This window comes from Hippoglossus stenolepis, chromosome 11 (genome assembly GCF_022539355.2).
Source record: "Hippoglossus stenolepis isolate QCI-W04-F060 chromosome 11, HSTE1.2, whole genome shotgun sequence".
NCBI lineage: Eukaryota > Metazoa > Chordata > Actinopteri > Pleuronectiformes > Pleuronectidae > Hippoglossus > Hippoglossus stenolepis.
Window position 1 is genome coordinate 1,307,455 of NC_061493.1, and position 23,639 is coordinate 1,331,093.

The 23,639-nt window shown below is 41.5% G+C and overlaps 12 non-coding genes and 8 pseudogenes across 12 annotated transcripts; all 20 read right to left on the reverse strand.

Moving 5' to 3' along the window:
* Window positions 1-6,019: 6,019 nt before the first annotated feature.
* Window positions 6,020-6,134, reverse strand: LOC124854502 (annotated as a pseudogene).
* Window positions 6,135-6,694: 560 nt separating this feature from the next.
* Window positions 6,695-6,902, reverse strand: LOC118118459. Its single transcript, XR_004697939.1, has one exon. It is a non-coding gene; the product is annotated as a small nucleolar RNA U3 (small nucleolar RNA).
* A 773-nt stretch (window positions 6,903-7,675) lies between these two features.
* LOC124854525 lies at window positions 7,676-7,883 on the reverse strand. Its single transcript, XR_007034744.1, has one exon. It is a non-coding gene; the product is annotated as a small nucleolar RNA U3 (small nucleolar RNA).
* Window positions 7,884-8,573: 690 nt separating this feature from the next.
* On the reverse strand, window positions 8,574-8,690 carry LOC118118491 (annotated as a pseudogene).
* Window positions 8,691-9,250: 560 nt separating this feature from the next.
* LOC118118460 lies at window positions 9,251-9,458 on the reverse strand. The gene has a single exon (XR_004697940.2). It is a non-coding gene; the product is annotated as a small nucleolar RNA U3 (small nucleolar RNA).
* An 885-nt stretch (window positions 9,459-10,343) lies between these two features.
* LOC124854486 lies at window positions 10,344-10,551 on the reverse strand. Its single transcript, XR_007034721.1, has one exon. It is a non-coding gene; the product is annotated as a small nucleolar RNA U3 (small nucleolar RNA).
* A 779-nt stretch (window positions 10,552-11,330) lies between these two features.
* LOC124854520 lies at window positions 11,331-11,538 on the reverse strand. The gene has a single exon (XR_007034739.1). It is a non-coding gene; the product is annotated as a small nucleolar RNA U3 (small nucleolar RNA).
* A 687-nt stretch (window positions 11,539-12,225) lies between these two features.
* Window positions 12,226-12,342, reverse strand: LOC124854492 (annotated as a pseudogene).
* A 561-nt stretch (window positions 12,343-12,903) lies between these two features.
* Window positions 12,904-13,111, reverse strand: LOC124854505. The gene has a single exon (XR_007034725.1). It is a non-coding gene; the product is annotated as a small nucleolar RNA U3 (small nucleolar RNA).
* A 772-nt stretch (window positions 13,112-13,883) lies between these two features.
* Window positions 13,884-14,091, reverse strand: LOC124854526. Its single transcript, XR_007034745.1, has one exon. It is a non-coding gene; the product is annotated as a small nucleolar RNA U3 (small nucleolar RNA).
* Window positions 14,092-14,780: 689 nt separating this feature from the next.
* Window positions 14,781-14,897, reverse strand: LOC124854499 (annotated as a pseudogene).
* Window positions 14,898-15,464: 567 nt separating this feature from the next.
* LOC124854515 lies at window positions 15,465-15,672 on the reverse strand. The gene has a single exon (XR_007034735.1). It is a non-coding gene; the product is annotated as a small nucleolar RNA U3 (small nucleolar RNA).
* An 890-nt stretch (window positions 15,673-16,562) lies between these two features.
* LOC118118495 lies at window positions 16,563-16,679 on the reverse strand (annotated as a pseudogene).
* Window positions 16,680-17,245: 566 nt separating this feature from the next.
* Window positions 17,246-17,453, reverse strand: LOC124854507. The gene has a single exon (XR_007034727.1). It is a non-coding gene; the product is annotated as a small nucleolar RNA U3 (small nucleolar RNA).
* Window positions 17,454-19,649: 2,196 nt separating this feature from the next.
* On the reverse strand, window positions 19,650-19,857 carry LOC124854521. Its single transcript, XR_007034740.1, has one exon. It is a non-coding gene; the product is annotated as a small nucleolar RNA U3 (small nucleolar RNA).
* Window positions 19,858-20,544: 687 nt separating this feature from the next.
* LOC124854493 lies at window positions 20,545-20,661 on the reverse strand (annotated as a pseudogene).
* A 566-nt stretch (window positions 20,662-21,227) lies between these two features.
* Window positions 21,228-21,434, reverse strand: LOC124854522. The gene has a single exon (XR_007034741.1). It is a non-coding gene; the product is annotated as a small nucleolar RNA U3 (small nucleolar RNA).
* A 249-nt stretch (window positions 21,435-21,683) lies between these two features.
* Window positions 21,684-21,800, reverse strand: LOC124854490 (annotated as a pseudogene).
* Window positions 21,801-22,361: 561 nt separating this feature from the next.
* Window positions 22,362-22,569, reverse strand: LOC124854508. Its single transcript, XR_007034728.1, has one exon. It is a non-coding gene; the product is annotated as a small nucleolar RNA U3 (small nucleolar RNA).
* A 687-nt stretch (window positions 22,570-23,256) lies between these two features.
* On the reverse strand, window positions 23,257-23,373 carry LOC124854500 (annotated as a pseudogene).
* Window positions 23,374-23,639: the final 266 nt, after the last annotated feature.

Here is a 23,639-nt window from a genome sequence, read left to right on the forward strand (position 1 = left end):
AAAGGGTTTGGTGAAGTCAGCATATCCCAGAACTGGCGCGGTCACAAGCAGTCTCTTGAGTGTTTGGAAAGCATTTTCACACTCATTAATCCAACGGTCTCCTATAATGGCTTTCCCAAGGGTTCTGCGTTTCTTCTTGGTGCCATCCATTTCAGCCACCAACCGGTGGAGGGCAGCATACCTCGCAAAACCTTCTACAAAGTGGCGATAATAGGATGCGAATCCCAGAATTTAAAATTCTCCTCCTCACCTTCAAGGCCCTTAACAATATGGCACCATTATATCTTAAAGAGCTGTTAGTACATTATCAACCCACTAGAGCACTGCACTCCCAGAATTCAGGCTTACTTGTCGTCCCTAAAGTCTCTAAAAGTAGAGTAGGAGCCAGAGCTTTCAGCTATCAAGCTCCTCTCCTGTGGAATCATCTCCCACTTTCAGTTCGGGAGGCAGACACCATCTGTACGTTTAAGAGTAGGCTTAAAACCTTCCTTTTTGATAAAGCTTATAGTTAGAGCTGGTCCAGGCTTGTCCTAGACCTGCTCTTAGTTAGGCTGCTATAGGTCTAGAAGGTCGGGGGACACATGACACACGGAGCTTCTCTTTCCAGCTTCTCCTTCCTCTTCTCAATCGTTATCACATCAAAGTAATTCATATCCCATCAATACATGTTACTGACTTGACTTCTTCCCCGGAGTCCCTTTGCCTTATCGTCCGCAGATCCAGGGCCGCGGCTGTGGCCACATCATGGATTAGGATCTGTGGATCACGTATCAGAGGTCGTAATGGTGGATCCAGTATGGCGGATTCTGCATCGTGCTGGCTGATCGTGATAATAAAGGCAGATCCTTTATCGTGTTGGCATCAGATACTGGTGGTGGCACGACCGAGGTGGCAGCTGATGATGGATCCCAATGGCGGCAGTGGACAATGACTGTGGACTATAGTGGCAACCGATCTTGATGGTGGATCATGATCTTGCTGGCTGCTGACCATAGACTATGATTGCAGCAGGACTGCTCGATACATAGTATTTCTCCTCAGACACTTGACCATTAATGACATTAATCCACCAATTCACTGACCTTCAGTTATACTTCAAAATGTTTACCCTTATCAATGCTGCTAAAACCTTTATCTTGATGTTCTCCTTTACATTGACATCCATTGCACTTCTGTCCGTCCTGGGAGAGGATCCCTCACTGTGGCTCTCTCTGAGGTTTCTACGTTCTTTTTCCCTGTTAAAGGGTTTTAAGTAGTTTTCCTTACTCTTGTTGAGGGTTAAGGGCAGAGGATGTCACACCATGTCAAAGCCCTATGAGACAAATTGTGATTTGTGAATATGGGCTATACAAATAAAATTTGATTGATTGATTGATTGATCCATTTCGGCACCAACCGGTGGAGGGGAGCATACCTCGCAAAACCTTCTACAAAGCGGCGATAATAGGATGCGAATCCAAAAATGATTGAAGCTCTGTACAAGTAGTGGGTTGTGCCCATTCAGCCACTGCACTAATCTTAGAAGGGTCAGTGGCAACGCCAGATGCTGAGATGACATGACCCAGGTATTTAACCCCAGATTGAAAAAAGTGACATTTACTTAGCTTCAATTTCAGATGGTACTCTTTGAGGCGAGTTAGCACCAACTCAAGGCGTTGGAGATGCTGGTCAAAAGTTTGTGAAAAAATAACAATGTCGTCCAGATATAAAAGCAAGGACTGAAAACTTTGGTCTCAAAGATCCTCTCCATCAACCTTTGAAACGTACTAGGGGCATTACATAACCCAAACGGCATCGATTAAACTCAAAAGTCCGAAAGGGGTGCAAAAGCAGTCTTTGCTTTGTCCTTTTCTGCCATGGGTACTTGGTTGTAGCCGCTTGCAAGATCCAATGTTGAAAACCACTGAGCGCCTGTGAGGGCATCCAAAGATTCTTCGATTCGGGGCAGCGGATAAGCATCCTTCCTTGTTTTGGCATTGAGCAACCTATAGTCCACACACAAGCGAATTTCTCCAGTTTTTTAAAACTACCACGATCGGCAAGGAGTATGGGCTGCAGCTTGCGCGTACAACCCCTCTGTCCAACAACTCCTGAATGTGAGTTTTGACTTGCTCATACTGTGACGGCGGGAGCCTGCGATAGCGTTGCCTAACTGGGGCGTCATCCACTATAGGAATTTCATGCTCTACCAGCGTGGTACATCCCAGGTCTCCCTCTCCTTGACTAAAAACTGTGATATGCTTCTGCAAAAGCTCTATACATTGTTTCGTCTGCTCAGAGGAAAGGCTAGGCCATGACAGCCTAGACAGATCAATGGCCGGGGGGCTCACTGCAGTCACCTCCTGAATCACTGCTAGCGTGTTCTGGTCGTCTATTTCCCTGATAAGGATAGAGCTCTTTGATTTTGGCAGGTCAACCACGTGCAGCTCACCCAGCTGTGTATGAGGTTGCAGCCAAACATCTTCAGTTCCCACATTGACTACAGGAATTTCCACCTTTCCCTGGTGGACAGAAAAAAGGCTGCAGATACAAGGGCACCTGCTGGGAGAGGATTTCCTTTTGCTAGGGGTTCCAGGAGCACTAATGGGAGGGTGGTGTTGAAAGTGCAGGGACAGGAAGTGCGTATCCATTTCAGGGACCAGCAGGAGCATGAACAGCTCGACCATGGACTTTGGCTATGCCCAAGCACCCCTGTGTGTTCAAAGCCTCAATGCGATGACACATGGAAAGAGTTTCTTTCCACTCCTTACTAGCAGCTTGTAGGACAGGTGACTCAAAAAGACAAGGTCCATACTGTTCAAAAAGCAGACGGTAACAGTGGCGAATGATGTTCATTCCCAAGAGGCCAGATACTGCCTGCTGCTGTGGTGTGGGCTCATCTAGGGGTCCTCTACAACTAGCACGCCCATTTGAGAGAGGGTTTTACCCAAAACAGTCACATTGAGCTCCATATATCCTAGATAAGGATTTTTAGTCCATTGGCTGCCTTAAGACGTAACCAGTGACATGTCTTTAGAAGCCCAACACCCTGTGACCTGAAGTGTTTCTCAAAGAAGCTTTGTCTGATCGTGGTTACCATTGACCCGGTATCCAAAGGCAGGGCACCACCACACCCCCATGTTGATTTTCACAACTGGGCAATCTCCTATAAGTCGAGTGATCATCCATTTGGTCTTCAGGTGAGCCCACAAAACCCTTTTCTGATGCCTGGCTCTCTGCACCAGAGGGGTCTAGTTTCCCGATGGCTGAGAATCAGAACCCCCTCCCCCTACCTGTCTGTGCACCCCCACTTCATAAACAGATCCTTCACGGGTTGTAGTAGCAGTTAGGTTTACCCTACAGAACCTGGCTATGTGGCCTGCTCTATTACAACGGTGACAAATTAGTTTGCCATCTGTTGGAAATCGTAACTGCTTAGCTTGGGTCAGGGCTACAGGGCTCTGAGTAGGCTGAGAGGACTGGGCAGTGACATGCTTCATAATAGTATCTAATTGAGCTTGTTGTTTGCGAAGGCACTCTTTTATCTCTGCCATTTCATCATTAGAGCTAGCAGTGACCGCATTTGTGCTACCCTCAGAACTATCCACTGCCTGGGAGTATGTGTCACAAGAGTAGACCCGAGGTCTAATTTTACCTCCTGTCTACTTGTTTCTGCCCACCTAATAGCAATAGCCCGAAGGTTTACGAAAGGAATACTTGGTTGTTGGACCACATGCTGCTTCAACTCTCTACGCAACATATCATCAAGCACATGTTCAATAAACTGATCACGCAACAAGACATCAGAGTTGGGGATACCACCAGGCGTTTTACGTATCGCTAAATCCATTAAGGACTTAAGGGCATGCAAGTAATCACGCAAAAATTCACCCTCACGCTGAGTACGTTGGAAAAACTGTAACTGTGCCGCAACATAGGACTGAGCGCAACTATAGTTTTCTCTTAAAATCCGAAGATTTTTTCAGGAGTACTTCTGTCGGCCCGAGTGAAAATTTATCTCTGACTTGGCACCTCCATCTAAATGGTCTGTGATAAACAGCAACTGTTCAAGTACTGGCATATGCCGAACCTCCAGACATCTACGTACCTCTTCAATCCATTGTTCAACTGTTAACAGATCAACTGACATTTTACCAGTGAACATGGGGCATTTACGCTCTCTAGGTACATAAACATAACGGAGGTTGGTTGCATCACAGGCTAGGCTGCCTGCTGGACCACATTAGGAGAAGTAGTGGATGACCCTGGAACTGGTTCAGGTAACTCTGATTGGTTCTGCAACTGCTCTCTCAACTGTTCATTGGCTGTTTTCAGCTGTTGCAGCTGCTCCATAAGGGCCTGTACTTCTTCCATCCTCCCAATGAACAGTCAGTATGTTGAGAGATCTTCAAATCAGCCCGTGGTCCTCTTCACCTGTAGACCAGCCACTGTCTTTTCCCACTCTGGCCTAGTTTCTACTAATCAATAGGGCCCCCAAAAAAAAAAAAACACAATAAAAATATTGAAAATAAACAGAAAAATTGTATATTCAGCCTCCGACCCTGCCAACAACGCCAATTCTGTAGTGGTTATAAGTTTAGTGTGACAGTTGAATGCCAATTGGGTTCACCACATATATCCAGAATAAACGGGACGGGAGGCTGATAATTCCAGAAATAGACAATTTATTCAAGTTGGACAAAGTATTTAAAAGACTGATCAAACAGCACAGGATCATGTGCAATGTAGGGAGTACTGGCCTATACTTGATATAAATAACAGATTAAAGAGAGAAGTTAAAGGCTCCAGACCCAATTTAACACAGCTAAAATATCACGCATAAAACAAACACAGCACACTTTAAGAATCCCAATACTGGTGTGATTGCACCAGTGGATTATCACTGCAAGCGATATTATACACAGAAATAACAGAAGAGGGCCTCTAGTTTACGGAGCCAATAACTCACCAATATTCAAGCCATTAAACCAGGATTGCACAGTACCCGTCAACCATATTGCACATTACCCATAGAACAAAGAACAAAATAAAATGAACAAACAAACCAGAAATCAAACCAATTAATCGAAAAAAACTAAATCTAAACAAGGCCAAATAATATAAATGAAATCTAAATGTGGGAAAAAACAGTGACCGTAAATATTCTGCCTGAAGGCAGCCCTATGAAACAAACATGTCATATTAGGTCACACAATTATTAAACGAGTTTATCAAAATGTTTAAAAACATTTACAAATATAAAACACATCGTTATGCCATACCTTCAATTCATTACAATAAAGCAGAGACCCACGCCGTCCTTATTGTCTTGACGACAAGTACTAAAACAGGAAAGGACAATTACACTTAACGTCACAGACACAATAATATAGACTCTGGATAAATGTTCCGTGCATTACTTACAAGTATCGTTCCCATTAGTTTGTGTGTACACGCTGACTGGAGATTATTACAGCGTGCCTGTATGGCGACGCTGATGCCGTCTCTCACACACACGGCGCGCACACACACACACACACACACACACACACAGCTGTCGCTGGGCTCCCAACAAACAATTGGCGTCCACACCTGCTGCGCCCACGCTACACTTCCTCACAGGACCGGCAGTGCAGAGAGAGAGCGAGAGGGCGACTACGGGGTCCCTAAATAAACTTCGCCAACTCCCCTCATCCTATAGGCATCGCCGTCCTGTCAGGTTAATTAGAGCTGTGATTTTATATCTACAATGACATGTAAGCATAACTGGTAAAGTAACACTGCTAAAACTATCCTGTTTTAGCTAAAGCTTTTTATTAAGGATTGACCCCATTACACACATGCAGATCAATTCACCATTGAAAACAGACCCAACACATGGTCTCAATTCCAAAATAAAGCTTCTCATAACAGCAAAACTAAACACAGATACCAATAAACCCCAAAACTTTATCTTTCTGCCATTACATTGAGTTTGGGACAGAAGCTGTAACTTAACATTAATGAACCTTATCTTTTAAAACATCTGTCTCAGAACCACTCAGAACATGTTTCCTCCTTCAGGGTCTCAACCAGAAACACTGAACAATCATCAACAGTGGAAAACCAAGAGTCTCTTCCACCATATTTCTGCTCTGAAGGAAACATCTTAACTCTAGAAAAGAACAGAAAAAGAACAGAAAATGCCTCCATTCTGCTCCTGTGGTGTCATCCAAGTGTCCGTAAGCCAAGACATTCAAAATCAGGGTCATTTACACCAAGTGTTTAGCGTAAGAGTTCGCTACCGGAAGTGGCGATGCTAGCAGAGGTAGCAATGCTAATGCTCACTCTGCCCTTGGCGAAAGCTTGTGTGCGTTCGAATGTGGACGTGGCTTCAGAGGAGGATCACAGGACATTTAGGCAAAAACTTGGTGTAAATGACGCATTTCAAGTTGAATTAGAATGTCGGCGCTTGCGGACACTTGGATGACACTACACGCAGAACATTATGGGTTTTTTACGTTTGAAGAATCGGTCACCATTCAATTCAATTGTATTGGATTCTGCTCTAACACTCTACACCCTGAAACTCCAAAAGTGTTTTGTGGACTCAAACACTTCACCCCACCTCCATCGGCATAGTGGAGAGTAGATAAAGAGAGAATTCTAATATTTCAGTTTACTATCCCTTTAACAGCTATTCATACTCATTAACAACAGTAAATTAAAGTAGCCACCCACTCAGATCATGTTTCCTCCTTCAGTGTCTCAACCAGAAACACTGAACAATCATCAACAGTGGAGAAAACCAAGAGTCTCTTCCACCAGATTCCTGCTCTGAAGGAAACATCTTAACTCTTCATCATGGGCAGCGAGACCAAACTCTTTAGAAACACATTTCTCAAGTCAACAACTATAGAAATGATCCCTGAAAGTATAGTCTTGGTTTGTTCTGGATGTTTCTCAGAGTCTTATATCTACAGACGTGAACCTTTAATCCTGGTGATCTGGATCAGAGAGTTACACCTCCTACAATCAGATGTTGTATTGACACTCAGGTGACTTTGCAGGAGGAAGAGAAAGTGGACTGTGTTAGTTTGAAGAATTTTAAAAGACTCATTTGGGCTGTAGGGACTTTTTGAAACCTCTTATCAAAAGGTTTCCTTCTACAATGTCACAGCAATCAACTTGGCTCAGTTCAATTTTCACCCACTGAGTTCACAGGCATTAACATGCTGACGGGTATTAAAGCAACACAAGCATGTCTTTCCAGGCTGCTCTCTTCTCGTTGATCACTTTCTCGTCTTTGTCAGAGCAGGACTTGGCTTGTTCTTGGCTTGACTTCTGCTGTCCTGATGTCAATGGGGAGCTCGTTCCACCATTTAGGAGCCAGGACAGCAAACAGTTGTGATTTTGTTGAGTGGCTAACTCGCAGTGAGGGAGCAACAAGCCGATTGGCAGAGCAGAGTGGACGGGCTGAGGTGTAAGGTTTAACCATGACCTGGATGTAGACTTGACCTGATCCATTCACAGCACGGTACACAAGTATTAGTGTCTTGAAGTGGATGCAGGCAGCCACTGGTAACCAGTGAAGGGAGCAGAGTATCATTACTACTGATACACCTCAAACCTTCATCTTTCTGCCATTGCATTGAGTTCAGGACAAAAGCTCTAACTTAACATTAATAAACCTTATATTTTAAACAGCTGTATGAGAACCACTCAGATCATGTTTCCTCCTTCAGTGTCTGAACCAGAAACACTGAACAATCATCAGCAGTGGAGAAAACCAAGAGTCTTTTCCACCAGATTCCTGCTCTGAAGGAAACATCTTAACTCTTCATCATGGGCAGCGAGACCAAACTATTTAGAAACACATTTCTCAAGTCAACAACTATAGAAATGATTCCTTAAAGTATAGTCTTGGTTTGTTCTGGATCTTTCCCTGAGTCTTATATCTACAGACGTGAACCTTTACTCCTGGTGAGCAGCTGTGATTCAGAAAGAAAAACCTCCTACAATCACAACCAAATGAAACTTTGATATTTGTGGGTCATTGCTGCCATAACACTCATAACTGATCAGTCATCAAAGGCGAAAGAACAACTAAGACGGTGTGTAGTTGAGATGATGTGGATTCGACTGTTTATATATATGTTCAATAGTTTTTTAAACCATGTTCTAAACAAGAGTTTTGTTATTCCTTCACAAACTACAACTTAATATCAGAATAGTATTTATAGAAATAAATATAGTTTGGGTTTTATTGTCATTTTATTGAGAGATTTTAAAGTTTGTGTAAAAAATAAAGTTTGGTGAGTCTGAAAAAACTTTGGTCACTAAGACTTTAATAATAAAAGTATCAGAGACTCACATCATTGATAATCGCTGTCACACCGGCTGACAAATACACACATGCAGATCAATTCACCATTGAAAACAGACCCAACACATGGTCTCAATTCCAAAATAAAGCTTCTCATAACAGCAAAACTAAACACAGATACCAATAAACCCCAAAACTTTATCTTTCTGCCATTACATTGAGTTTGGGACAGAAGCTGTAACTTAACATTAATGAACCTTATCTTTTAAAACATCTGTCTCAGAACCACTCAGAACATGTTTCCTCCTTCAGGGTCTCAACCAGAAACACTGAACAATCATCAACAGTGGAGAAAACCAAGAGTCTCTTCCACCATATTTCTGCTCTGAAGGAAACATCTTAACTCTAGAAAAAGAACAGAAAAAGAACAGAAAATGCCTCCATTCTGCTCCTGTGGTGTCATCCAAGTGTCCGTAAGCCGAGACATTCAAAATCAGGGTCATTTACACCAAGTGTTTAGCGTAAGAGTTCGCTACCGGGAGTGGCGATGCTAGCAGAGGTAGCAATGCTAATGCTCACTCTGCCCTTGGGCGAGAGCTTGTGTGCGTTCGAATGTGGACGTGGCTTCAGAGGAGGATCACAGGACATTTAGGCAAAAACTTGGTGTAAATGACGCATTTCAAGTTGAATTAGAATGTCGCTTGCAGGACACTTGGATGACACAACACAAGCAGAATTTTATGGGTTTTTACGTTTGAAGAATCGGTCACCATTCAATTCAATTGTATTGGATTCTGCTCTAACACTCTACACCCTGAAACTCCAAAAGTGTTTTGTGGACTCAAACACTTCACCCCACCTCCATCGGCATAGTGAGAGTAGATAAAGAGAGAATTCTAATATTTCAGTTTACTATCCCTTTAACAGCTATTCATACTCATTAACAACAGTAAATTAAAGTAGCCACCCACTCAGATCATGTTTCCTCCTTCAGTGTCTCAACCAGAAACACTGAACAATCATCAACAGTGGAGAAAACCAAGAGTCTCTTCCACCAGATTCCTGCTCTGAAGGAAACATCTTAACTCTTCATCATGGGCAGCGAGACCAAACTCTTTAGAAACACATTTCTCAAGTCAACAACTATAGAAATGATCCCTGAAAGTATAGTCTTGGTTTGTTCTGGATGTTTCCCTGAGTCTTATATCTACAGACGTGAACCTTTACTCCTGGTGAGCAGCTGTGATTCAGAAAGACAAACCTCCTCCAATCAAAACCAAATGAAACTTTATTTTTGTGGGTCATTGCTGTCATAACAATCATGTTTCAGAAAATGCTCAATGACTTGAAATCTTCATGTAATTAAGACAAGTTGTTGAGTGAAGAAAAAGCATGAACTTTATCTGTATTTCGTCTGTTTTGTTCTTCACAACCTGCAGCAGGAGGCACCTGGTTGCTGTTCAGAACTTCAGAGGTCTGATGAGAGGCCGAGAACACCAGCTCATCCTGCAGAGATTCACCGAGCTGAAGAAGAAACTGGGCAACGCCAGCGGGAACAAAACCCAAGTGTTGTTTGGCAACATGCAGGTCACCGTCAACACAGACTGCCTGTCCAATCTGCCGTACTCCTGCCTCAGCTTCCTGCTGCCTGACAGCTACTTCTACACAGACAATAAACTGGTGGAGGAAGGTGAAGAAGCTCAAGCAGTGGATTTATTCAAGAATAGGTGGACAATCGCAGTTCTTCTCAGGTGGTTTAACTGTTTCTGGTACCAATTAGAGTTTGCACTCTCAAACACAGCCATATTAAAGGATATTTCACTTTGTGGTTCCTTAAGTTGCATTTTTTTGTTTTTCAAGACAATTTGAGGTATTCACTTATTTTATTGGACTTCTCTTAAGTGCAAACAAAACTCAGAAGATATTATTTGCAGTAGTTCAGATTTGTTCTAAATACCTATTCTATGTAAAGTGAAGGCTACAAGTTTGATGATGGATTTCCCAGCTTCATGTAGAATTAAAGTAACTTTGACTACCATATTATTACAAAGTACAGCTGTCCACTCAGAACATATTTCCTCCTTCAGTGTCTCAACCAGAAACACTGAACAATCATCAACAGTGGAGAAAACCAAAAGTCTCCTCCACCAGATTCCTGCTCTGAAGGAAACATCTTAACTCTTCATCATGGGCAGCCAGACCAAACTCTTTAGAAACACATTTCTCAAGTGAACAACTATAGAAGTGATCCCTGAAAGTATAGTCTTGGTTTGTTCTGGATGTTTCTCAGAGTCTTATATCTACAGACGTGAACCTTTAATCCTGGTGATCTGGATCAGAGAGTTACACCTCCTACAATCAGATGTTGTATTGACACTCAGGTGACTTTGCAGGAGGAAGAGAAAGTGGACTGTGTTAGTTTGAAGAATTTTAAAAGACTCATTTGGGCTGTAGGGACTTTTTGAAACCTCTTATCAAAAGGTTTCCTTCTACAATGTCACAGCAATCAACTTGGTTCAGTTCAATATTCACCCACTGAGTTCACAGGCATTAACATGCTGATGGGTATTAAAGCAACACAAGCCTGTCTTTCCAGGCTGCTCTCTTCTCGTTGATCACTTTCTCGTCTTTGTCAGAGCAGGACTTGGCTTGTTCTTGGCTTGACTTCTGCTGTCCTGATGTCAATGGGGAGCTCGTTCCACCATTTAGGAGCCAGGACAGCAAACAGTTGTGATTTTGTTCAGTGGCGAGCTCGCAGTGAGGGAGCAACAAGCCGATTGGCAGAGGCAGAGCAGAGTGGACGGGCTGAGGTGTAAGGTTTAACCATGACCTGGATGTAGACTTGACCTGATCCATTCACAGCACGGTACACAAGTATTAGTGTCTTGAAGTGGATGCAGGCAGCCACTGGTAACCAGTGAAGGGAGCAGAGTATCATTACTACTGATACACCTCAAACCTTCATCTTTCTGCCATTGCATTGAGTTCAGGACAAAAGCTCTAACTTAACATTAATAAACCTTATATTTTAAACAGCTGTATGAGAACCACTCAGATCATGTTTCCTCCTTCAGTGTCTGAACCAGAAACACTGAACAATCATCAGCAGTGGAGAAAACCAAGAGTCTCTTCCACCAGATTCCTGCTCTGAAGGAAACATCTTAACTCTTCATCATGGGCAGCGAGACCAAACTCTTTAGAAACACATTTCTCAAGTCAACAACTATAGAAATGATCCCTGAAAGTATAGTCTTGGTTTGTTCTGGATCTTTCCCTGAGTCTTATATCTACAGACGTGAACCTTTACTCCTGGTGAGCAGCTGTGATTCAGAAAGAAAAACCTCCTACAATCACAACCAAATGAAACTTTGATATTTGTGGGTCATTGCTGCCATAACACTCATAACTGATCAGTCATCAAAGGCGAAAGAACAACTAAGACGTTGTGTAGTTGAGATGATGTGGATTCGACTGTTTATATATATGTTCAATATTTTTTAAACCATGTTCTAAACAAGAGTTTTGTTATTCCTTCACAAACTACAACTTAATATCAGAATAGTATTTATAGAAATAAATATAGTTTGGGTTTTATTGTCATTTTATTGAGAGATTTTAAAGTTTGTGTAAAAATAAAGTTTGGTGAGTCTGAAAAACTTTGGTCACTAAGACTTTAATAATAAAAGTATCAGAGACTCACATCATTGATAATCGCTGTCACACCGGCTGACAAATACACACATGCAGATCAATTCACCATTGAAAACAGACCCAACACATGGTCTCAATTCCAAAATAAAGCTTCTCATAACAGCAAAACTAAACACAGATACCAATAAACCCCAAAACATTATCTTTCTGCCATTACATTGAGTTTGGGACAGAAGCTGTAACTTAACATTAATGAACCTTATCTTTGAAAACATCTGTCTCAGAACCACTCAGAACATGTTTCCTCCTTCAGGGTCTCAACCAGAAACACTGAACAATCATCAACAGTGGAGAAAACCAAGAGTCTCTTCCACCATATTTCTGCTCTGAAGGAAACATCTTAACTCTAGAAAAGAACAGAAAAAGAACAGAAAATGCCTCCATTCTGCTCCTGTGGTGTCATCCAAGTGTCCGTAAGCCAAGACATTCAAAATCAGGGTCATTTACACCAAGTGTTTAGCGTAAGAGTTCGCTACCGAAGTGGCGATGCTAGCAGAGGTAGCAATGCTAATGCTCACTCTGCCCTTGGCGGAAGCTTGTGTGCGTTCGAATGTGGACGTGGCTTCAGAGGAGGATCACAGGACATTTAGGCAAAAACTTGGTGTAAATGACGCATTTCAAGTTGAATTAGAATGTGGCGCTTGCGAGACACTTGGATGACACAACACAAGCAGAATTTGATGGGTTTTTTACGTTTGAAGAATCGGTCACCATTCAATTCAATTGTATTGGATTCTGCTCTAACACTCTACACCCTGAAACTCCAAAAGTGTTTTGTGGACTCAAACACTTCACCCCACCTCCATCGGCATAGTGGAGAGTAGATAAAGAGAGAATTATAATATTTCAGTTTACTATCCCTTTAACAGCTATTCATACTCATTAACAACAGTAAATTAAAGTAGCCACCCACTCAGATCATGTTTCCTCCTTCAGTGTCTCAACCAGAAACACTGAACAATCATCAACAGTGGAGAAAACCAAGAGTCTCCTCCACCAGATTCCTGCTCTGAAGGAAACATCTTAACTCTTCATCATGGGCAGCGAGACCAAACTCTTTAGAAACGCATTTCTCAAGTCAACAACTATAGAAATGATCCCTGAAAGTATAGTCTTGGTTTGTTCTGGATGTTTCCTGAGTCTTATATCTACAGACGTGAACCTTTAATCCTGGTGATCTGGATCAGAGATTTACACCTCCTACAATCAGATGTTGTATTGACACTCAGGTGTCTTTGCAGGAGGAAGAGAAAGTGGACTGTGTTAGTTTGAAGAATTTTAAAAGACTCATTTGGGCTGTAGGGACTTTTTGAAACCTCTTATCAAAAGGTTTCCTTCTACAATGTCACAGCAATCAACTTGGTTCAGTTCAATATTCACCCACTGAGTTCACAGGCATTAACATGCTGATGGGTATTAAAGCAACACAAGCCTGTCTTTCCAGGCTGCTCTCTTCTCGTTGATCACTTTCTCGTCTTTGTCAGAGCCGGACTTGGCTTGTTCTTGGCTTGACTTCTGCTGTCCTGATGTCAATGGGGAGCTCGTTCCACCATTTAGGAGCCAGGACAGCAAACAGTTGTGATTTTGTTGAGTGGCTAACTCGCAGTGAGGGAGCAACAAGCCGATTGGCAGAGCAGAGTGGACGGGCTGAGGTGTAAGGTTTAACCATGACCTGGATGTAGACTTGACCTGATCCATTCACAGCACGGTACACAAGTATTAGTGTCTTGAAGTGGATGCAGGCAGCCACTGGTAACCAGTGAAGGGAGCAGAGTATCATTACTACTGATACACCTCAAACCTTCATCTTTCTGCCATTGCATTGAGTTCAGGACAAAAGCTCTAACTTAACATTAATAAACCTTATATTTTAAACAGCTGTATGAGAACCACTCAGATCATGTTTCCTCCTTCAGTGTCTGAACCAGAAACACTGAACAATCATCAGCAGTGGAGAAAACCAAGAGTCTTTTCCACCAGATTCCTGCTCTGAAGGAAACATCTTAACTCTTCATCATGGGCAGCGAGACCAAACTATTTAGAAACACATTTCTCAAGTCAACAACTATAGAAATGATTCCTTAAAGTATAGTCTTGGTTTGTTCTGGATCTTTCCCTGATCTTATATCTACAGACGTGAACCTTTACTCCTGGTGAGCAGCTGTGATTCAGAAAGAAAAACCTCCTCCAATCACAACCAAATGAAACTTTGATATTTGTGGGTCATTGCTGCCATAACACTCATAACTGATCAGTCATCAAAGGCGAAAGAACAACTAAGACGGTGTGTAGTTGAGATGATGTGGATTCGACTGTTTATATATATGTTCAATAGTTTTTTAAACCATGTTCTAAACAAGAGTTTTGTTATTCCTTCACAAACTACAACTTAATATCAGAATAGTATTTATAGAAATAAATATAGTTTGGGTTTTATTGTCATTTTATTGAGAGATTTTAAAGTTTGTGTAAAAAATAAAGTTTGGTGAGTCTGAAAAAACTTTGGTCACTAAGACTTTAATAATAAAAGTATCAGAGACTCACATCATTGATAATCGCTGTCACACCGGCTGACAAATACACACATGCAGATCAATTCACCATTGAAAACAGACCCAACACATGGTCTCAATTCCAAAATAAAGCTTCTCATAACAGCAAAACTAAACACAGATACCAATAAACCCCAAAACTTTATCTTTCTGCCATTACATTGAGTTTGGGACAGAAGCTGTAACTTAACATTAATGAACCTTATCTTTTAAAACATCTGTCTCAGAACCACTCAGAACATGTTTCCTCCTTCAGGGTCTCAACCAGAAACACTGAACAATCATCAACAGTGGAGAAAACCAAGAGTCTCTTCCACCATATTTCTGCTCTGAAGGAAACATCTTAACTCTAGAAAAAGAACAGAAAAAGAACAGAAAATGCCTCCATTCTGCTCCTGTGGTGTCATCCAAGTGTCCGTAAGCCAAGACATTCAAAATCAGGGTCATTTACACCAAGTGTTTAGCGTAAGAGTTCGCTACCGGAAGTGGCGATGCTAGCAGAGGTAGCAATGCTAATGCTCACTCTGCCCTTGGGCGAGAGCTTGTGTGCGTTCGAATGTGGACGTGGCTTCAGAGGAGGATCACAGGACATTTAGGCAAAAAACTTGGTGTAAATGACGCATTTCAAGTTGAATTAGAATGTCGGCGCTTGCGGACACTTGGATGACACAACACAAGCAGAATTTTATGGGTTTTTTTACGTTTGAAGAATCGGTCACCATTCAATTCAATTGTATTGGATTCTGCTCTAACACTCTACACCCCTGAAACTCCAAAAGTGTTTTGTGGACTCAAACACTTCACCCCACCTCCATCGGCATAGCGGAGAGTAGATAAAGAGAGAATTCTAATATTTCAGTTTACTATCCCTTTAACAGCTATTCATACTCATTAACAACAGTAAATTAAAGTAGCCACCCACTCAGATCATGTTTCCTGCTTCAGTGTCTCAACCAGAAACACTGAACAATCATCAACAGTGGAGAAAACCAAGAGTCTCTTCCACCAGATTCCTGCTCTGAAGGAAACATCTTAACTCTTCATCATGGGCAGCGAGACCAAACTCTTTAGAAACACATTTCTCAAGTCAACAACTATAGAAATGATCCCTGAAAGTATAGTCTTGGTTTGTTATGGATGTTTCCCTGAGTCTTATATCTACAGACGTGAACCTTTACTCCTGGTGAGCAGCTGTGATTCAGAAAGACAAACCTCCTCCAATCAAAACCAAATGAAACTTTATTTTTGTGGGTCATTGCTGTCATAACAATCATGTTTCAGAAAATGCTCAATGACTTGAAATCTTCATGTAATTAAGACAAGTTGTTGAGTGAAGAAAAAGCATGAACTTTATCTGTATTTCGTCTGTTTTGTTCTTCACAACCTGCAGCAGGAGGCACCTGGTTGCTGTTCAGAACTTCAGAGGTCTGATGAGAGGCCGAGAACACCAGCTCATCCTGCAGAGATTCACCGAGCTGAAGAAGAAACTGGGCAACGCCAGCGGCGACAAAACCCAAGTGTTGTTTGGCAACATGCAGTTCACTGTCAACACAGACTGCCTGTGCAATCTGCCGTACTCCTGCCTCAGCTTCCTGCTGCCTGACAGCTACTTCTACACAGACAATAAACTGGTGGAGGAAGGTGAAGAAGCTCAAGCAGTGGATTTATTCAAGAATAGGTGGACAATCGCAGTTCTTCTCAGGTGGTTTAACTGTTTCTGGTACCAATTAGAGTTTGCACTCTCAAACACAGCCATATTAAAGGATATTTCACTTTGTGGTTCCTTAAGTTGCATTTTTTTGTTTTTCAAGACAATTTGAGGTATTCACTTATTTTATTGGACTTCTCTTAAGTGCAAACAAAACTCAGAAGATATTATTTGCAGTAGTTCAGATTTGTTCTAAATACCTATTCTATGTAAAGTGAAGGCTACAAGTTTGATGATGGATTTCCCAGCTTCATGTAGAATTAAAGTAACTTTGACTACCATATTATTACAAAGTACAGCTGTCCACTCAGAACATATTTCCTCCTTCAGTGTCTCAACCAGAAACACTGAACAATCATCAACAGTGGAGAAAACCAAGAGTCTCTTCCACCATATTTCTGCTCTGAAGGAAACATCTTAACTCTAGAAAAACAGAAAAAAAGAACAGAAAATGCCTCCATTCTGCTCCTGTGGTGTCATCCAAGTGTCCGTAAGCCAAGACATTCAAAATCAGGGTCATTTACACCAAGTGTTTAGCGTAAGAGTTCGCTACCGGAAGTGGCGATGCTAGCAGAGGTAGCAATGCTAATGCTCACTCTGCCCTTGGGCGAGAGCTTGTGTGCGTTCGAATGTGGACGTGGCTTCAGAGGAGGATCACAGGACATTTAGGCAAAAAACTTGGTGTAAATGACGCATTTCAAGTTGAATTAGAATGTCGGCGCTTGCGGACACTTGGATGACACAACACAAGCAGAATTTTATGGGTTTTTTTACGTTTGAAGAATCGGTCACCATTCAATTCAATTGTATTGGATTCTGCTCTAACACTCTACACCCCTGAAACTCCAAAAGTGTTTTGTGGACTCAAACACTTCACCCCACCTCCATCGGCATAGTGGAGAGTAGATAAAGAGAGAATTCTAATATTTCAGTTTACTATCCCTTTAACAGCTATTCATACTCATTAACAACAGTAAATTAAAGTAGCCACCCACTCAGATCATGTTTCCTCCTTCAGTGTCTCAACCAGAAACACTGAACAATCATCAACAGTGGAGAAAACCAAGAGTCTCTTCCACCAGATTCCTGCTCTGAAGGAAACATCTTAACTCTTCATCATGGGCAGCGAGACCAAACTCTTTAGAAACACATTTCTCAAGTCAACAACTATAGAAATGATCCCTGAAAGTATAGTCTTGGTTTGTTCTGGATGTTTCTCAGAGTCTTATATCTACAGATGTGAACCTTTAATCCTGGTGATCTGGATCAGAGAGTTAAACCTCCTACAATCAGATGTTGTATTGACACTCAGGTGACTTTGCAGGAGGAAGAGAAAGTGGACTGTGTTAGTTTGAAGTATTTTAAAAGACTCATTTGGGCTGTAGGGACTTTTTGAAACCTCTTATCAAAAGGTTTCCTTCTACAATGTCACAGCAATCAACTTGGCTCAGTTCAATATTCACCCACTGAGTTCACAGGCATTAACATGCTGACGGGTATTAAAGCAACACAAGCCTGTCTTTCCAGGCTGCTCTCTTCTCGTTGATCATGTTGTGCCATAATGCATCAAACGTGATACCATAAAATGGTGTGCCTTTCGGCATTCAATAAATTTGGTTATCAAAATAAAATATTAGATATTAATATTTTATTATTAATATTAAATAATAACTTTAATTGATTAAAGTTACCTCGGGCACCACCCTTCAAAGGAAGGGAAAAGATAGCCAATTTATTGATTAAGTCTCATTGATTAAGGTTCTAACTACAAATTTGGAACTCTGATTAACAATTAAATTAATAACTATAACCAAAATTACCCTATAGATAGTTAGCTAAGTTGAAAGATATGGGGTTCTTGACAGTGTAGAGGTTGGCGAAATTCACTTATGCAACATTAATGGAAAAACATTTGTGAAAGAAAAACATTTATTATGAATATAATAAAGTATAAAAACACAAATTACTAACGGTCTAATTGCTAAACAAAGATAGGTATGTGTGTATACATGTGTGTGTGTCTGTGTGAGTCAGCGTGCTTTCAAGATGGTGGCTGGCCAAAGAGATAACACCCTTCCCCCACCTATTGGAATGTTTACGACCTGTAGAGATAATGAGGTGAAGAGTTATGCGTGTGTCTGTGTGTGTGCCAAATTAGAGGAAGTTACTAGATTGGATGCAACGAAAGACTGTGAAGAGCATAACAGACTAACATTACTTTCTCAATAACTTGTACCCAAAATATCACAACACCACAAATCAAAGTTATAAACCTCACACAGAATCGAATAAACAGTCTTGCTTAGCCTAGTATAATTATTAAGCCCAGATGTGTTACCAGTCCGTGGAAAGGGGAAAACGGAAGTTGCTGTGCAGTTCGCAGTTTTGTGTCGTCTTGCTGGTTTCGGTTGAGTTCAGTTCAGTTGCTGAAGTTTGCCAGCAGGACATCGAGTCGCTGCTAGGACGTTGGTAGAGCTTGGAGGGCGAGGAGGTTTCCTTGTGAGATGAGCTGGAAGCTGCACCTTTGTGCTCCTCTCGAAGAGTTGGATGGGAAGAGAAGATGTGAGCCTGGAGAAGAGGCTCCACAGCCTTCCCCCCTGTGGAAGGATTGTGGAAAGGGAGGCAGGACGAGGCTCAACAGCCTTCTCTCCGTTGAGGAGTTTAGAAAGAAAGAGTCACCCTTCTCCCGTTGAGGAGTTTAGAAAGAGCTCGAGAAGCTGGAGAACTTAGCTTATATTGGCCCGGTGACCTCACAGGTCATGGGGTCCAGAGTGACCAATGGGAGTTGAAACCTGTGTCCCTGGGGGTTTCCACCCTCTGTGTGAAGTTGATGCCCTCTGGGACATTGAGTTCCTTGCTCTGGTTTTTAATGGCCCCTGGGAGACGGAGTCCTGGAGGGACATGCTGCTTCCGGCTTTGATGGCACATGTAGGCCGAAGTGTGGTTTCACACAAAACCATGGCCCAACAATCACTTTCTCGTCTTTGTCAGAGCAGGACTTGGCTTGTTCTTGGCTTGACTTCTGCTGTCCTGATGTCAATGGGGAGCTCGTTCCACCATTTAGGAGCCAGGACAGCAAACAGTTGTGATTTTGTTGAGTGGCTAACTCGCAGTGAGGAGCAACAAGCCGATTGGCAGAGCAGAGTGGACGGGCTGAGGTGTAAGGTTTAACCATGACCTGGATGTAGACTTGACCTGATCCATTCACAGCACGGTACACAAGTACTAGTGTCTTGAAGTGGATGCAGGCAGCCACTGGTAACCAGTGAAGGGAGCAGAGTATCATTACTACTGATACACATCAAACCTTCATCTTTCTGCCATTGCATTAAGTTCAGGACAAAAGCTCTAACTTAACATTAATAAACCTTATATTTTAAACAGCTGTATGAGAACCACTCAGATCATGTTTCCTCCTTCAGTGTCTGAACCAGAAACACTGAACAATCATCAGCAGTGGAGAAAACCAAGAGTCTCTTCCACCAGATTCCTGCTCTGAAGGAAACATCTTAACTCTTCATCATGGGCAGCGAGACCAAACTCTTTAGAAACACATTTCTCAAGTCAACAACTATAGAAATGATCCCTGAAAGTATAGTCTTGGTTTGTTCTGGCTTTCCCTGAGTCTTATATCTACAGACGTGAACCTTTACTCCTGGTGAGCAGCTGTGATTCAGAAAGAAAAACCTCCTACAATCACAACCAAATGAAACTTTGATATTTGTGGGTCATTGCTGCCATAACACTCATAACTGATCAGTCATCAAAGGCGAAAGAACAACTAAGACGGTGTGTAGTTGAGATGATGTGGATTCGACTGTTTATATATATGTTCAATAGTTTTTTAAACCATGTTCTAAACAAGAGTTTTGTTATTCCTTCACAAACTACAACTTAATATCAGAATAGTATTTATAGAAATAAATATAGTTTGGGTTTTATTGTCATTTTATTGAGAGATTTTAAAGTTTGTGTAAAAATAAAGTTTGGTGAGTCTGAAAAAACTTTGGTCACTAAGACTTTAATAATAAAAGTATCAGAGACTCACATCATTGATAATCGCTGTCACACCGGCTGACAAATACACACATGCAGATCAATTCACCATTGAAAACAGACCCAACACATGGTCTCAATTCCAAAATAAAGCTTCTCATAACAGCAAAACTAAACACAGATACCAATAAACCCCAAAACATTATCTTTCTGCCATTACATTGAGTTTGGGACAGAAGCTGTAACTTAACATTAATGAACCTTATCTTTTAAAACATCTGTCTCAGAACCACTCAGAACATGTTTCCTCCTTCAGGGTCTCAACCAGAAACACTGAACAATCATCAACAGTGGAGAAAACCAAGAGTCTCTTCCACCATATTTCTGCTCTGAAGGAAACATCTTAACTCTAGAAAAGAACAGAAAAAGAACAGAAAATGCCTCCATTCTGCTCCTGTGGTGTCATCCAAGTGTCCGTAAGCCAAGACATTCAAAATCAGGGTCATTTACACCAAGTGTTTAGCGTAAGAGTTCGCTACCGGAAGTGGCGATGCTAGCAGAGGTAGCAATGCTAATGCTCACTCTGCCCTTGGGCGAGAGCTTGTGTGCGTTCGAATGTGGACGTGGCTTCAGAGGAGGATCACAGGACATTTAGGCAAAAAACTTGGTGTAAATGACGCATTTCAAGTTGAATTAGAATGTCGGCGCTTGCGGACACTTGGATGACACAACACAAGCAGAATTTTATGGGTTTTTTTACGTTTGAAGAATCGGTCACCATTCAATTCAATTGTATTGGATTCTGCTCTAACACTCTACACCCCTGAAACTCCAAAAGTGTTTTGTGGACTCAAACACTTCACCCCACCTCCATCGGCATAGTGGAGAGTAGATAAAGAGAGAATTCTAATATTTCAGTTTACTATCCCTTTAACAGCTATTCATACTCATTAACAACAGTAAATTAAAGTAGCCACCCACTCAGATCATGTTTCCTGCTTCAGTGTCTCAACCAGAAACACTGAACAATCATCAACAGTGGAGAAAACCAAGAGTCTCTTCCACCAGATTCCTGCTCTGAAGGAAACATCTTAACTCTTCATCATGGGCAGTAAGACCAAACTCTTTAGAAACACATTTCTCAAATCAACAACTATAGAAATGATCCTGAAAGTATAGTCTTGGTTTGTTCTGGCTCTTTCCCTGAGTCTTATATCTACAGACGTGAACCTTTACTCCTGGTGAGCAGCTGTGATTCAGAAAGAAAAACCTCCTACAATCACAACCAAATGAAACTTTGATATTTGTGGGTCATTGCTAAATACCTATTCTATGTAAAGTGAAGGCTACAAGTTTGATGATGGATTTCCCAGCTTCATGTAGAATTAAAGTAACTTTGACTACCATATTATTACAAAGTACAGCTGTCCACTCAGAACATATTTCCTCCTTCAGTGTCTCAACCAGAAACACTGAACAATCATCAACAGTGGAGAAAACCAAGAGTCTCTTCCACCATATTTCTGCTCTGAAGGAAACATCTTAACTCTAGAAAAGAACAGAAAAAGAACAGAAAATGCCTCCATTCTGCTCCTGTGGTGTCATCCAAGTGTCCGTAAGTCGAGACATTCAAAATCAGGGTCATTTACACCAAGTGTTTAGCGTAAGAGTTCGCTACCGGAAGTGGCGATGCTAGCAGAGGTAGCAATGCTAATGCTCACTCTGCCCTTGGGCGAGCTTGTGCGTTCGAATGTGGACGTGGCTTCAGAGGAGGATCACAGGACATTTAGGCAAAAACTTGGTGTAAATGACGCATTTCAAGTTGAATTAGAATGTCGGCGCTTGCGGACACTTGGATGACACAACACAAGCAGAATTTTATGGGTTTTTTTACGTTTGAAGAATCGGTCACCATTCAATTCAATTGTATTGGATTCTGCTCTAACACTCTACACCCCTGAAACTCCAAAAGTGTTTTGTGGACTCAAACACTTCACCCCACCTCCATCGGCATAGTGGAGAGTAGATAAAGAGAGAATTCTAATATTTCAGTTTACTATCCCTTTAACAGCTATTCATACTCATTAACAACAGTAAATTAAAGTAGCCACCCACTCAGATCATGTTTCCTCCTTCAGTGTCTCAACCAGAAACACTGAACAATCATCAACAGTGGAGAAAACCAAGAGTCTCTTCCACCAGATTCCTGCTCTGAAGGAAACATCTTAACTCTTCATCATGGGCAGCGAGACCAAACTCTTTAGAAACACATTTCTCAAGTCAACAACTATAGAAATGATCCCTGAAAGTATAGTCTTGGTTTGTTCTGGATGTTTCCCTGAGTCTTATATCTACAGACGTGAACCTTTACTCCTGGTGAGCAGCTGTGATTCAGAAAGAAAAACCTCCTACAATCACAACCAAATGAAACTTTGATATTTGTGGGTCATTGCTGCCATAACACTCATAACTGATCAGTCATCAAAGGCGAAAGAACAACTAAGACGGTGTGTAGTTGAGATGATGTGGATTCGACTGTTTATATATATGTTCAATAGTTTTTTAAACCATGTTCTAAACAAGAGTTTTGTTATTCCTTCACAAACTACAACTTAATATCAGAATAGTATTTATAGAAATAAATATAGTTTGGGTTTTATTGTCATTTTATTGAGAGATTTTAAAGTTGTGTTTAAAAAAGTTTGGTGAGTCTGAAAAAACTTTGGTCACTAAGACTTTAATAATAAAAGTATCAGAGACTCACATCATTGATAATCCGCTGTCACCCGGCTGACAAATACACACATGCAGATCAATTCACCATTGAAAACAGACCCAACACATGGTCTCAATTCCAAAATAAAGCTTCTCATAACAGCAAAACTAAACACAGATACCAATAAACCCCAAAACATTATCTTTCTGCCATTACATTGAGTTTGGGACAGAAGCTGTAACTTAACATTAATGAACCTTATCTTTTAAAACATCTGTCTCAGAACCACTCAGAACATGTTTCCTCCTTCAGGGTCTCAACCAGAAACACTGAACAATCATCAACAGTGGAGAAAACCAAGAGTCTCTTCCACCATATTTCTGCTCTGAAGGAAACATCTTAACTCTAGAAAAAGAACAGAAAAAGAACAGAAAATGCCTCCATTCTGCTCCTGTGGTGTCATCCAAGTGTCCGTAAGCCAAGACATTCAAAATCAGGGTCATTTACACCAAGTGTTTAGCGTAAGAGTTCGCTACCGGAAGTGGCGATGCTAGCAGAGGTAGCAATGCTAATGCTCACTCTGCCCTTGGGCGAGAGCTTGTGTGCGTTCGAATGTGGACGTGGCTTCAGAGGAGGATCACAGGACATTTAGGCAAAAACTTGGTGTAAATG